Source organism: Schistocerca nitens, chromosome 4, assembly GCF_023898315.1.
Source record: "Schistocerca nitens isolate TAMUIC-IGC-003100 chromosome 4, iqSchNite1.1, whole genome shotgun sequence".
Classification (NCBI taxonomy): Eukaryota; Metazoa; Arthropoda; class Insecta; order Orthoptera; family Acrididae; genus Schistocerca; species Schistocerca nitens.
The window spans coordinates 642,439,256-642,454,732 of NC_064617.1; the positions used below are offsets into that span (position 1 = coordinate 642,439,256).

Here is a 15,477-nt window from a genome sequence, read left to right on the forward strand (position 1 = left end):
GTATGGACTATTTATTTAGTATAGAATCTATGTCTCACTCCTTCATGAAGTTATTTAATTTTCTTTATGTTTCTGCCAAATTGAGAGTTCACGGTCACGGAAGTTGCATGCGGCGAAATATTTTCTCCGCGCCATATTCTACTGGTAAATGCATGATAAACTACGGTCCCTTCGGAAATTCATGTTGAGCTATCCAAAAATAATTATATTTTGAATAGGCATTTACTCTCCTCTGCAATGCAACTTCCGATTGATCAGACGATCCAACAAGAAACAGCTGCACACGGTTGGCGTTCGCAAATACAGGGTATTACAAAAAGTTACGGCCAAACTTTTAGGGAACATTCCTCACACACAAATAAAGAAAAGATGTTATGTGGACATGTGTCCGGAAACCCTTAATTTCCATGTTAGAGCTCATTTTAGTTTCGTCAGTATGTACGCTCAATGGAGCACGTTATCATGATTTCATACGGGATACTCTACTTGTGCTGCTAGAACATGTGCCTTTACAAGTACATCACAACATGTGGTTCATGCACGATGGAGCTCCTGCACATTTCAGTCGAAAGGGTCGTACGCTTCTCAACAACAGATTCGGTGACCGATGGATTGGTAGAGGCGGACCAATTCCATGGCCTCCACGCTCTCCTGACCTCAACCCTCTTGACTTTCATTTATGGGGGCATTTGAAAGCTCTTGTCTACGCAACCCCGGTACCAAATGTAGAGACTCTTCGTGCTCGTATTGTGGACGGCTGTGATACAATACGCCATTCTCCAGGGCTGCATCAGCGCGTCAGGGATTCCATGCGACGGAGGGTGGATGCATGTATCCTCGCTAACGGAGGACATTTTGAACATTTCCTGTAACAAAGTGGTTGAAGTCACGCTGGTACGTTCTGTTGCTGTGTGTTTCCATTCCATGATAAATGTGAGTTGAAGAGAAGTAATAAAATGAGCTCTAACATGGAAAGTAAGCGTTTCCGGACACATGTCCACATAACATATTTTCTTTATCTGTGTGTGAGGAATGTTTCCTGAAAGTTTGGCCGTACCTTTTTGTAACACCCTGTATATTTCCACCACTGATTATAGCTGTATGTTACAGCACAAAAGTAAACATATTGTTATAATTAGCGACTACGAACGGGGACATTTATAACTGTATGTTTATGTGTCATCATTACGTAAACATATCGTTATAGAACAACACACACAACCATGTCCGAGGGAGGACTCGATCTTGCGCCGGGAGGGCCGCGCAATCCGTGACATGGCGTTTCAAACCGCGCGGTCACTCCGCGCGGCTCTTTCAGTTAAACTTTTATTATAATGTATGGACCAAGTTAATCCCGCGCCGTTAGCCGTGTGATCTAGCGCACTGCTTTCCCGGCGGGAAGGCGTGCAGGTCCCTGGCACGAATCCGCCCGGCGGATTAGTGTCGAGGTCCGATGTGCTGGCCAGTCTGTGGATGGTTTTTAAGGCGGACTTCCATCTGCCTCGGCGAATGGGGTTGGTTCCCCTTATTCCGCCTCAGTTACACTATGTCGGCGATTGCTGGACAAACACTTTCTCCACGTACGTGTACACCATAATTATTTACCACGCACACAATGGGGCTACACTCGTCTGGTGTGAGTCGTTCCCGGGGGGCGGGGGGGGGGGGGGGTCCACTGGGGGCCGAACTGCGAACCGCACAATAACCCTTGGTTCAGTGTGGGGCGGTGGTGGGGTGAGTGGACTGCTGCTGTAGCCTGTTGTGGAGTTGTAAACCACTGAGGGCCACGGCGGGGACGAAGCCTCTCCGTCAAAAAATGGTTCAAATGCCTCTGAGCACTATGGGACTTAACTTCTGAGGTCATCAGTCACTTAGAACTACTCAAACCTAACTAACCTAAGGACATCACACACATCCATGCCCGAGGCAGGATTCGAATCAGCGACCGTAGCGGTCGCGCGGTTCCAGACTGTAGCGCCTAGAACCCGCTCGGTCACTTCGGCCGGCGCCTCTCCGTCGTTTCTAGCTCCCCAGTTCCATACAATAGAATACAATGGTCCAAGTTTCACATATATATGTTACTTGGCAGTGATACAAATGGTTCAAATGGCTCTGAGCACTATGGGACTTAACATCTGAGGTCATCAGTCGCCTAGACTTACAAGGGAACCCCCCCATCGCACCCCCCTCAGATTTAGTTATATGTTGGCACAGTGGATAGGCCTTGAAAAACTGAACACAGATCAATCGAGAAAACAGGAAGAAGTTGTGTGGAACTATGAAAAAATAAGCAAAATATACAAACTGTGTAGTCCATGAGCAAGATAGGCAACATCAAGGATAGTGTGAGCTCAGGAGCGCCGTGGTCCGGTGGTAAGCGTGAGCAGCTGCAGAACGAGAGATCCTTGGCTTAAGTCTTCCCTCGAGCAAAATTTTAATTTTTTATTTTCAGACAATTATCAAAGTTCAGGCACTCACACATAATCAGCTTCGCTCTCCAAAATTCCAGAACATATTCAGATTTGCTTGGACATATGCAGGATATGACGGTCTACACACGGAAAAATTTGAAAACGTTAAAAACATGTGTTTTTTGACAGAGCACAGGGAAAAGTGCGCGACTGTGAAACTGCTGCAGTCATTTTGTAGTTTATGTGACAAACTCTTATGTTTTCATCACTTTTTTGGGAGTGATTATCACATCCACAAGAAAACCTAAATCGAGCAAGGTAGAAGAATCTTTTTACCCATTCGCCAAGTGCACAAGTTAGGTGGGTCGACAACATATTCCTGTCATGTGGCGCACATGCCGTCACCAGTGTCGTATAGAATATATCAGACGTGTTTTCCTGTGGAAGAATCGGTTGACCTATGACCTTGCGATCAAATGTTTTCGGTTTCCATTGGAGAGGCACGTCCATTCATCTACTAATGGCACGGTTTTGCGGTGCGGTCGCAAAACACAGACACTAAACTTATTACAGTGAACAGAGACGTCAATGAACGAACGGACAGATCATAACTTTGCGAAAATAATGAAAATATGCTTTTCACTCGAGGTAAGACTTGAACCAAGGACCTCTCGTCCGCAGCTGCTCACGCTAACCACGGGACCACGACGCTCCTGGTCTCATACTATCCTTGATGTTGCCTATCTTGCGCATGGACTACTCAGTTTGTACATTATGCTTATTTTTTTCATAGTTCCACGCAACTTCTTCCTGTTTTCTCGATTGATCTGTGTTCAGTTTTTCAAGGCCTATCCACTGTGCTAACTTATAACTAAATCTGAGGGGGGTGCGATGGGGAGGTTCCCTTGTTAGAACTACTTAAACCCAACTAACCTAAGGACATAACACACATCCATGCCCGAGGCGGTATTCGAACCTGCGACCGTAGCAGCCGCGCGGCCCCGGACTGAAGCACCTAGAACCGCACGGCTTTGCTCCCCTAATTTTCGCCAAACTGAAGGATATCTCCCTGATACAGTGGCTGCGTGAGGGCCGAAATTTTCTCCGTCAAATGATTGTCTGAGGAGGAGGAGGAGGAGATTAGTGTTTAACGTCCCGTCGACAACGAGGTCATTAGAGACGGAGCGCAAGCTCGGGTGAGGGAAGGATGGGGAAGGAAATCGGCCGTGCCCTTTCAAAGGAACCATCCCGGCATTTGCCTGAAGCGATTTAGGGAAATCACGGAAAACCTAAATCAGGATGGCCGGAGACGGGATTGAACCGTCGTCCTCCCGAATGCGAGTCCAGTGTGCTAACCACTGCGCCACCTCGCTCGGTAAATGATTGTCTGAATTTGGCAACATACTCATAAGGAAAGTATTTGGGATCGAACAGTCAGATTTACACCACAGTCCCGCAAGAAATCGTTTAAAGTTCCCTTATTGCACGGATGATATTCGTTTATCTGCAGATCTCTGCAGTCGTCCATTACAGGACGCTGAGTATGCCACGCCGAATTCGACCTTTCCCTTCCGCTACGTGAGTCGAGACTTGTAGAAACTATGCAGTGTGTATCAAAAGCAGCATTTTGTGAAAATATCTGTGTAGTGTAGCTTCAGATGGGTCGGCGATTGGTAATCAACCCCCAAATTTATTGCGACTGATTGAGATCAAGTTAAGGCCAACTCCGTGAAGATGGCATTGGCGTAGAAGACGAGTCATTCACATGATTCTGGTATTTATTATTGTGCAAAAATATTATCACCGGTTAGAAATGGATACTGTTGTAACACTACCACATAATTATTATGCTAGTGATGATAATGACGAACATCTTTACTGCAAATGGTAGTGACAGAACGCTATCCGTGAAAGGGAAATCACATAACCGTGCAACACACGGCTACACGATCGATGTTGCTTTATCAGTGGACGGTCGATTGGCAGACTGACTCTATATATGCTTCCAAGAACAATATGAAAAATTTTGATTTCGTGTGTCACGGGAAATAAAAAAGACATTGCCATCCAAACATCATCATCGAAGCAAGTGTGAGCGGGAATGTGGAGAAAGAACGTCTGCTGTCAGTTTTGAATCCACATTTGCCGTCGAAGTCACTAGCGCTTTTTAACTCGTGGTCGGGACGTACGGATGAAAAAGTACTAAGGTAAGCCTCTGGAGGAAAGTATGTAGTTTTAAAAATCACTCCAAAATATGCACAACTTCTGAACGTATATTTCTTCAGGTACCGTAAACCGGGTATACTTTGACCGCCGTGGTTACTTTGACCACTCACACACCAAAAGTTCTACAGCTCTCTGCTGGCTCTCAGTTGCTTGTTTAGTATATACTGTTTAGTGGTAAAGTTCCATCAATATACGTCAGATGGCGCCATGTAGTGTCGCTTTTTTTGTTCACGGGTACGAAAAGTTTTAAAATCTGTTTGTGGAAAATCCACGATATCATTTAACTGCAAAGTCATCAGTGTTTTCAATTATTCATGTATGTTACTCCACTAATTCTTAAAACAGACCACTGTTTAGTTTTTTGTTCACAGGTATTTTACGATTACCAGTATATTACGATTTCTGAGGCCATGTGAAAGATTTCTCTCTTTCAGAGCTACTTTGGCCACTGATCATTGTTACTGCAAGATAACTGATACAGTGTTGACGCCATTGACGGTGTGTGATTAAGAAATACAAATATTAGCCACTGGTATAGAGACAAAGGCTCATCTGTAATTTTTAATGTGCCTACAACTGAGAGAAGCAAATGTCAGTCATATATTGCTCAAATTGCAATCTTGTGTTTCAGACAATGATCCTTGTATAACATATATTGTCAAATATCTCCGGAAACAAGGAATGAGGCCTGTATGGCCACAAGTGCCTGATATTGACTTGGACAATGCAGAACAGATAACCTTAGTTCTGGCTACACCGGATGTTCTGAAGCGAGGATTTAGGTTTAAGATGGATGAAACTGAAGATATTATGCTCATATAACTTTGGAGCGATGCGTGTGGTGCTCCATCCTAGTACTTTTCATTAGATTTATACACCGAAGCGCCAAAGAAACTGGTATAGGTATGCGTATTCAAATACAGAGATACGTAAACACGCAGATTACGACGCTGCGGTTGGCAACGCCTATATAAGACAACAAGTGTCTGGCGCATTTGTTATATCAGTTACTGCTGCTACAATGGCAGTTTATCAAGATTTAACTGAGTTTGAATGTGGTTTTATAGTCGGTGCACGAGCGATGGGGCACAGCATCTCTGAGGTAGCGATGAAGTGGGGATTTTCCCGTATGATCATTTAACGAGTGTACCGTGAATACCAGGAAACCATTAAAACTTCAAATCTACGAAATCGCTGAAGCCGGAAAAAGATCCTGCAAGAACGGAACCAACGGCGGGTGAAGAAAATGGTTCAGCGTGACAGAAATGCAACCCTTCCGCAAATTGCTACTGATTTCAGTGCTGAGCCAGCAACAAGTGTCAGCGTGCGAACCATTCAACGAAACATCATCGATATGGGCTTTCGGAGCCTAAGGCCCGCTCGTGTACCTTCATGACTACGCGACACAAAGCTTTACGCCTCGCCTGGGCCCGTCAGCAACGACATTGGACTGCTGATGAGTGGAAACATGTTGCCTGGTCGGACGAGTCCCGTTTCCAGTTGTATCGAGCCGATGGACGTGTATAGAGACAACGTCACGAATCCATGGACGCTGCGTGTCAGCAAGGGACTGTTCAAGCTGGTGGATGCCTGTAATGGTGTGGGGCATGTGCAGTTGGAGTGATATGGGACCCCTGATATGTCTAGAAACGACTCTGACAGGTGATATCTGATCACCTGCATCCATTAATGTCCATTGTGCATTCCGACGAGCTTGGGCAATTCCAGCAGGACAATGAGACATCCCACACGTCCAGAATTGCTACAGGGTGGCTCCAGGAACACTCTTCTGAGTTTAAACACTTCCACTGGCCGCGAAACTCCCCCAGACATGACCATTATTTAGCATATCTGGGATGCCTTGCAATGTGCTGTTCGTACTCTTAAGGATTTATGGACAGGCTTGCTGGATTAATGGTGTCATTTCCCTCCAGCACTAGTTGAAACATTAGTAGAGTCCATGCCACGTCGTGTTGCGGCACTTCTGTGTGCTTGCGGGGGCCCTACATGATATTAGGCAGGTGTACCAGTTTCTTTGGCTCTTCAGTGTAATTTTTATGTTGGAGCACACTGTTTCATTCATGAATTGCACTAGGTTTTCTTTTTTGACACTTAATAAAGCAGTTAAGGGAACATTAGATCAGTGTCTTTACTTCTGTGTGGTCAAAGTTCCATTTTGTTCGTGAAATATTGACTACAAATGGAATGGTAGCTGGCATTTGTAGTGGAAGTATAGGCCGATCAGTGCATCCCCAAATCACTGCTAACTTCGACCGTCTACAATTTTTTCGATTACTTCCTCTAAATTCTAGGAAATGTATTTTACCAATTAAAATGTAATCCTTTCATACAAGCCCCTATGTCAACTAACATAAATATCACAGAAGTCACATTGGAATCTGAAAATCTGTTAAAGTGTACCCGATTTACAGTAGTATGAAATATACGCCAAGCGAATAACAGACCGTCTTAAACTATGTTCCAGGAACATGCATCCGAAATTGCATGACAGATCTGTTTTCGTGGAAACGCATTCTGTCATTTACAATTACCTGCTGGAGTATACGAACCAAAGGTTCGTACGCAGCTACGATATTGGCGAACCTGTGGACAAGGCCAAAAGTGTCAATGATGTGGCGTTCAGCACTGATATTATAGAATGTGCAGTTATGGCAAGTGATCAACGTCTTTTCTTCAGTATGATCCGTGCAGTCATTTGTATTGCTTTTAGCAGTTTGTTTACCAAGTCCTCACTTGCATTTATAATTAAGATATCTGCAATGCATTTGGCTTCTACAGCGACTTTTAGAGCACATTTGCAGAGTCTCGCAGAAAAACAACACCCGCCAGTACACTGAGGGGTAAGTAATGATGAGCAAATAGTCATGGTTGCAGAGATGTGTTTATTATTTATTCCGCAATGACGCGTTTCACCTTATTTAGGCATATTCAGATTGGCCTGCACAAAAAATATATATTTCGTTACAAGAGGCATGACTACATTTTGCAAAGCTGCAGTTACCAGCAAGTAATCGTAACACGACTTACTGAATTTTGGATATTGTTAGGTACATTGGATACCGAGCTTACAGAACGTCCCAGCGAACAATTGCCTTTGACAAATACAGTATCTGGAAACACTGCGCGGTGTCCTATACATAAATAAAACGGAATATAGCCGAAAAGTCACACCCAGTGACTGGCTTGTCATAACTGTGCTATTTTACACAGCATAAAACAGAAGGAAAAGAGAAGACAGCAGATTACCTCGTTAATGCATGTGACGTAGTCCAACGAATGAAAAACAGGATCAGGCCTACATAGATCTGTCACAATGCAAAGATATCGGAGGTGTAGTTGCTCATATTTGGGCCATGAACATATTGTTGGGCATGGCAACCATCAGAATTGTGCATCAAGTGTTCGCATCTCACAGCAGATGGCGTTAGTGAGGTGTGACTTACGGAGTATTATTTAACTGCCAAACACAGGCAGTATAACCATTGCGTATGTTTGGCAGTCGAAGGGTAGTTCCTAGCTTATTGATCACGAACGCCATCTGCTGTGAGATGCGGATACTTACCGCACACCTCATCGGGTTCCCGTGCCCAGACATGCCCGGACATCAGGAACTACACGACGGTCATCTCTGCATGGTGACAGAGCTGTGTAGGCCTGATCCTGTTTTTATTTTCCTATTTCATGGCATGTAAAACAATCTATTTATGACATAACTGCTCACCGGATGTGACTTTCTCGGCTATATTCCGTTGTGTTTATTTATAGGGCACCGCGTAATGTTTCCAGATATTTGACAAGGGCAGTTATTTGCTGGGATATTCCATATGCTCGACATCTTCTCCTGACACACTCCAATGACCTAGTAGATAGTGTCGGAAGTTGCATACGGCTTTTCGCGGATGATGCTGTAGTATACAGAGAAGTTGCAGCATTAGAAAATTGCAGCGAAATGCATGAAGATCATCTGCAACGGATAGGCACTTGGTGCAAGGAGTGGCAACTGACCCTTAACATAGACAAATGTAATGTATTGCGAATACATAGAAAGAAGGATCCCTTATTGTATGATTATATGATAGCGGAACAAACACTGGTAGCTGTTACTCCTGTAAAATACCTGGGAGTATGCGTACGGAACGATTTGAAGTGGAATGAGTTTGCCAACCATCTCCGTAACGCTATCATGCTTACCAAATAACCCTCTGACGAAACGCACCGCTCTTCTTTGGATCTTCTCTATCTCCTCTGTCAACCCCACCTGGTACGGATCCCACACTGATGAGCAATACTCAAGTATAGGTCGAACGAGTATGTGTACGGGACGATTTGAACTGGAGTGCTCATATAAAATTAATTGTTGGTAAGGCGGGTGCCAGGTTGAGATTCATTGGGAGAGTCCTTAGAAAATGTAGTCCATCAACAAAGGAGGTGACTTACAAAACACTAGTTCGACCTATACTTGAGTATTGCTCATCACTGTGGGATCTGTACCAGGTCGGATTGACAGAGGAGATCCAAAGAAGAGCGGCGCGTTTCGTCACAGGGTTATTTGGTAAGCGTGATAGCGCTACGGAGACGTTTAGCAAACTCAAGTGGCAGATTCTGCAAGAGAGGCGCTCTGCATCGCGGTGTAGCTTGTTGTCCAGGTTTCGAGAGGGTGCGTTTCTGGATGAGGTATCGAATATATTGCTTCCCCCTACTTATACCTCCCGAGGAGATCACGAATGTAAAATTAGAGAGATTCGAGCACGCACGGAGGTTTTCCAGCAGTCGTTCTTCCCGCGAAACATACGCGACTGGAACAGGAAAGGGAGATAATGACAGTGGCACGTAAAGTGCCCTCCGCCACACACCGTTGTGTGGATTGCGGAGTATAGATGTAGATGTAGAACGTTCAGTAAGTCGTGTTACAATTACTTGCTAGTAACTTCAGTGTTCCAAAATTGGTTATGCCACTTGTAACGAAATGTATATTTCTTGTGTAGGCCAATCTGGAGCCGCCTCAATCAGGCGAAACGCGTCATTGGTAATGCAGTAATAAATGCGACCCTGCAATAAAAACTGGCTGTTTCTTCATCATATATCTCTGGTTGCTGTACCATCTATGCCATGTGTTGGAAACCGTTTTAGGTACGTAATGATCCCGTAACCAAAATTTATACAGACATGTTCGTTCGAATGCAAATATTTCTTTGTCCAAACTATAGAGAGTTACATAAAGTAGGGACAAATAGGGACGGAGAATTGCTGTCGACCAACCTAAGGACTGAGAACAGAAAAATTTTATATCCATCCTTCCGACTGATGGACTGCGGAACTTCTGACATTCACTTATGTAATTAAATGAAACACCTTCAGCCGTCGTTTTGATGTTATTTTTTATATTGCAGACAGTTTCGATGACTCAGTACACCATATTCAGGCGTTAACGGACGCTGAGGGGGTGAACACCAATCGTATTCACGATTCCATCAGTGGCCAGCGTCTATGAATTGGCTTCCATGGAGTACTATAACAGCGATGTTGTGTCTGCAGCCGTCAATTACCAACTCAGTAGTTGACGGTTGGAGATACAACATTGCTGGTACAGTATTCTACGGAAGCCAGATCGTAGAAGTTGGTCACTGATGGGATCGTGTATACGACTGGATGTAAAGCTGCAGGCATTCGTGGCCGTTGTCAGTCAAGTTAAAAGCTTCTGGCTGTTCTAGCAATAATGGACACCGAAATATCCGGTAGAAGATCCCAGCAGAGGGGTCTAAATGTCGATTATTTTAGAAGGAAATATAACTTTATACGATTAGAGTTCACCCCCTCAGGTCAGTTAAGACCTGTAGATGGTGTACTGAGTCATCGAAACTGGTAGTAATACACACTACTGGCCATTAAAATTGCTACACCAAGCAGAAATGCAGATGATAAACGGGTATTCATTGGACAAATATACTAGAACTGACATGTGATTACATTTTCACGCAATTTGGGTGCATAGATCCTGAGAAATCAGTACCCAGAACAACCACCTCTGGCCGTAATAACGGCCTTGATACCCCTGGGCATTGAGCCAAACGGAGCTTGGATGGCGTGTACAGGTACAGCTGCCCATGCAGCGTCAACACGATACCACAGTTCATCAAGAGTAATGACTGGCGTATTGTGACGAGCCTGTTGCTCGGCCACCATTGACCAGACGTTTTCAATTGGTGAGAGATGTGGAGAATGTGCTGGCCAGGGCAGCAGTCGAACATTTTCTGTATCCAGAAATGCCCGTACAGGACCTGCAACATGCGGTCGTGCACTATCCTGCTGAAATGTAGGGTTTCGCAGGGATCGAATGAAGGGTAGAGCCACGGGTCGTAATACATCTGAAATGTAACGTCCAGTGTTCAAAGTGCCGTCAATGCGAACAAGAGGTGACCGAGACACCCATACCACCACGCCGAGTGATACGCCAGTATGGCGATGACGAATACACGCTTCCAATGTGCATTCACCGCGATGTCGCCAAACACGGATGCGACAATCATGATGCTGTAAACAGAACCTGGATTCATCCGAAAAAATGATGTTTTGCCATTCGTGCAACGAGGTTCGTCGTTGAGTACACCATCGCAGGCGCTCCTGTCTGTGATGCAGCGTCAAGGGTAACCGCAGCCATGGTCTCCGAGGTGATATTCCATGCTGCTGCAAACGTCGTCGAACTGTTCGTGCAGATGGTTGTTGTCTTGCAAACGTCCCCATCTGTTGACTCAGGGATCGAGACGTGGCTGCACGATCCGTTACAGCCCTATGGATAAGATGCCTGTCATTTCGACTGCAAGTGATACGAGGCCGTTTGGGTCCAGCACGGCGTTCCGTATTGCCCTTCTGAGCCCACCGATTCCATATTCTGCTAACAGTCATTGGATCTCCACCAACGCGAGCAGCAATGTCGCGATACGATAAACCGGAATCGCGATGGGCTACAATCCGACCTTTATCAAAGTCGGAAACGTGATGGTATGCATTTCTCCTCCTTATACGAGGCATCACAACAACGTTTCAGCAGGCAACGCCGGTTAACTGCTGTTTGTGTATGAGAAATCGGTTGGAATCTTTCCTCATGTCAGCACGTTGTAGGTGTCGCCACTGGCGCCAACTTTGTGTGAATGCTCTGAAAAGCTACTCATCTGCATATCACAGCATCTTCTTCTTGTCGGTTAAATTTCGCGGCTGTTGCACGTTATCTTCGTGGTGTAACAAGTTTAATGGCCAGGAGTGTAATAAACTGACGTCAAAACTGCGGCTGCATGTGTTTCATTTTGACACGTAGAGGAAGAACTTGTTCCTCAGGCCGGTGTGGCCCGGAATCTGGGAAACGGTACGTGTGGGAAGGTGAAGTGGTCCGTGTTTTGGTGAGCCACAGGTGCAGCCGGCGCGCTGGCGGGGACCCCGCGGGGGCCCTCCGGCTGGGCGCAACCGTGCCAAGGCTGCGGCCCGGCGCCGCCACAGCCGCTTTTGGCCGCACGCGCAAACTGCACGCCGCCGCCGCCGCCGCCGCCGCTGCATTCGGCGCGCCAAGGCCGCGGGAGCCGCGCTGCTGCCGCCGCTGCATTCCCTCTCTGCGCCTTTCTTCTGGACCCCCACCTCGCTCGTGCGTTCTGCACAGCGCGCAATACCGGCGCTTACACGCGACGGACGATATAGTCGCAACTGGTAAAGGGTGAGCTTCGTCAGCCATCCGAAAAGTAAGTTCCGCCGATGAATCGCGGCAACACTGTGCTGCCGCTGATAATTTCCTCACGCACCGCACAAAACTTGTCGTTTCACAAGTACTTTGTGTAGGCGATGTCGAAGAGCTTTAATAGTGATCGGCAACAGCATCATGCAATACACAGCTAGAAAAAAAATTCGTATGGCATGGCATGGTTGGCTGGGACATCCCCAACGGATAGCTTCGACCAACTAATTAGACAGGTTTCCCCCTATCCTTCACGCACACTGGCACATTTCTTTCCAAAAGTGTGACACGTGCGTGGTAAGTGTACCTGATACGTGCAGATGGCTGTAATGCGTGTGTCTGTTCTGTCGTGTCGTGTTTGTGTTAGATGATGGTGAAATCCGCTGCCGGCACAAAGTCTACCAAGTAGCACTCGCACTGTAGGCTATATAAAGCGTGGGGCGCGGAAAACAGTGCGGTCGTTGTCGTAATGCGGAAACGGAGCGATTTATGTGACGTGTGCATGGCAAAATGGCGCTATCCGAAACTGACGCCGAAGTGACTGTGGAGCACCACGTGCCATAGGTCACAGGGATAAACGACGGCCGGCCGCGGTGGCCGTGCGGTTCTGGCGCTGCAGTCCGGAACCGCGGGACTGCTACGGTCGCAGGTTCGAATCCTGCCTCGGGCATGGGTGTGTGTGATGTCCTTTAGGTTAGTTAGGTTTAAGTAGTTCTAAGTTCTAGGGGACTTATGACCTAAGATGTTGAGTCCCATAGTGCTCAGAGCCATTTGAACCATTTTTGATAAACGACGACTGCGGGGAAGTGTGCTGGCGAACAGACGAGCAACTGACTGGCCAGATGGACCAAGGGTCTACCAAGTGTCTCTTCAACGATACCTCAGCGAACGTTACTCCCTAAGGGCCTCTCCAATGGGCTCCCGATTCACGCACCCGTGCTGACTGTTGATCATCGACGACGAAGACTGGAATTTGCACGCAAATGCCGCAACGCAACAAGACGTCCACTGAGTTGCGAGAGATGGACTTTTCAGATTTTGCACTCCTTCAGGCCACAAGTGGCCCATAGGGTCCATCCGACCGCCGTGCCATCCTCAATGAGGACGCCGATAGGAGGGGCGTGTGGTCAGCACACCGCTCACCCGGTCGTTACGATGGTTTTCTGTGACCGGAGCCGCTACTATTCGGTCGAGTAGCTCCTCAATTGGCATAACGAGGCTGAGTGCAACCCGAAAAATGGCAACAGTGCATGGCGGCCCGGATGGTCACCCATCCAAGTGCTGGCCAAGCCCGACAGCGCTTAACTTTGGTGATCTGACGGGAACCGGTGTATCCACTGCGGCAGGGCCGTTGCCGCCTTTTCAGATGAGTGATGTTTTGTGCTTCATCGGACACAACTATTGAAACGTCCCCTTAAAAAAATTTATGAATTACTGTGCTGGAAAACCGCTTACGTTATTTGCTTTTCAAACAGCTGAGCAAAACTGAACGTACTCAGACATTACTCTCTTTATTTATTCTGATCATCACTAAACTGACACACAATATTTATAGCGCAACGCACTCTGACTTTTAATAATCCCTACAAAAGAATGGCCCTGACTAACAAAACCTATACCTTTCATGAATCACGTACCTCACAAAAATCTTCGTTACTCGAACTACTGCAATACAGCGAGCGCCAATACTGCCAGCTAAATAAAAGATACTAACTACTGAAGGCATAGTTAGCAAATGAAAGATTTTGATAGAGAACAAACAATGTATTTACCTTAATAGTGTTCAAAAGTCATCATATATATATATATCAGTTCATGATACCCAATATTACAAATTTACTCTTTCTGATGGACACACGTCCAGATCGTCCGCTCTCAAAATTCTGCCATCTCTCTCCCCACATCCACCACTGCTGGCGGCTCACCAACTGCGCAACGCTACGCGCTGTTAACAGCCAACTGCCCAACACTACAATAGCGAATGTTCCAACAATGCCAACCAGCCACAGACTGCGCACAGCACAGCCAGTGATTTTCATATAAAGCCCTACGTGGCGTTACCAGCATAAAAACCTAAACAGCCTACTTATACTATGTATCTCTCCTCGGGGACCATCTCCACCCCTACATGCAATTAGTTTTCTTTCAGCAGATGGGATCTACCAGCAGGACAATGCTACGTGTCACCCAGCTGAGAGAGTAAGTGTGTGGTTCGAAGAGCGCCAGAATCAGTTTACGGTACTTCCCGGGCCACCAACCTCCCTCCCCCCCCCCCCCCTCTACACACACACATTTAAACTCAATCGACAATTTGTGGGACCACTCCGATCGGGTTGTACGTGCCGTGGATCTTTAACTGAGAAGCCTAGCGCTTATGGCCATAGCAGTGGAGTCTGCATGGCTCCACATGCCCGCGGTACCTTCCAGAATCTCATTGACTCTCTTCCTGCACGTCTCGCAGCTGTCCCCGCTGCGAAAGGTGGTTATTCAGGCTTTTGACAGGTGATCACATTAATGTGACTGGACAGTGTACGTGATGTCCCACGAACGTCATGCAGGTTCCTCTTCACGGAGCTGGGCATTTTAACTGCGCCATCACGATACATATATTCCCTAATGAAATTCGTCATAAGCAATCCATCGCAATTTGAGAAGAACAGTGAGGCCTATACCTTCAACACTAGAGTAAAAAATGACCTTCATTATCTGTTACTGAAATTGCCAGTGGCTCAGAAAGGACTTCAGTACGCAACAACAATAACATATAATGTGCGACAAGTAGGAAGCAAATTTTAAAACTAACGTAAAACCATTTTTCGTGGGCAGCTCCTTCTATTCCATAAACGACTTTCTATTTCACAATTGGGAGCCCATTTTTAAGTGTAGTTCATGAATAGGAGTAAAAAACATGTTCATTGCTGTTAACGCCGATCATACATACATATCCTGTAAACTGACTCTTTCTATATCATTTCGATAAAATAGTTTTTCCGGATCTATGGAACATGTGGTGTCACCGCCAGACACCACACTTGCTAGGTGGTAGCCTTTTAAATCGGCCGCGGTCCATTAGTATACGTCGGACCCGCGTGTCGCCAC

At 46.2% G+C, this 15,477-nt stretch overlaps 1 pseudogene; it reads right to left on the bottom strand.

Annotated features, from left to right (window-relative positions):
- Positions 1–13,616: 13,616 nt before the first annotated feature.
- On the bottom strand, positions 13,617–13,734 carry LOC126254021 (5S ribosomal RNA; annotated as a pseudogene).
- Positions 13,735–15,477: the final 1,743 nt, after the last annotated feature.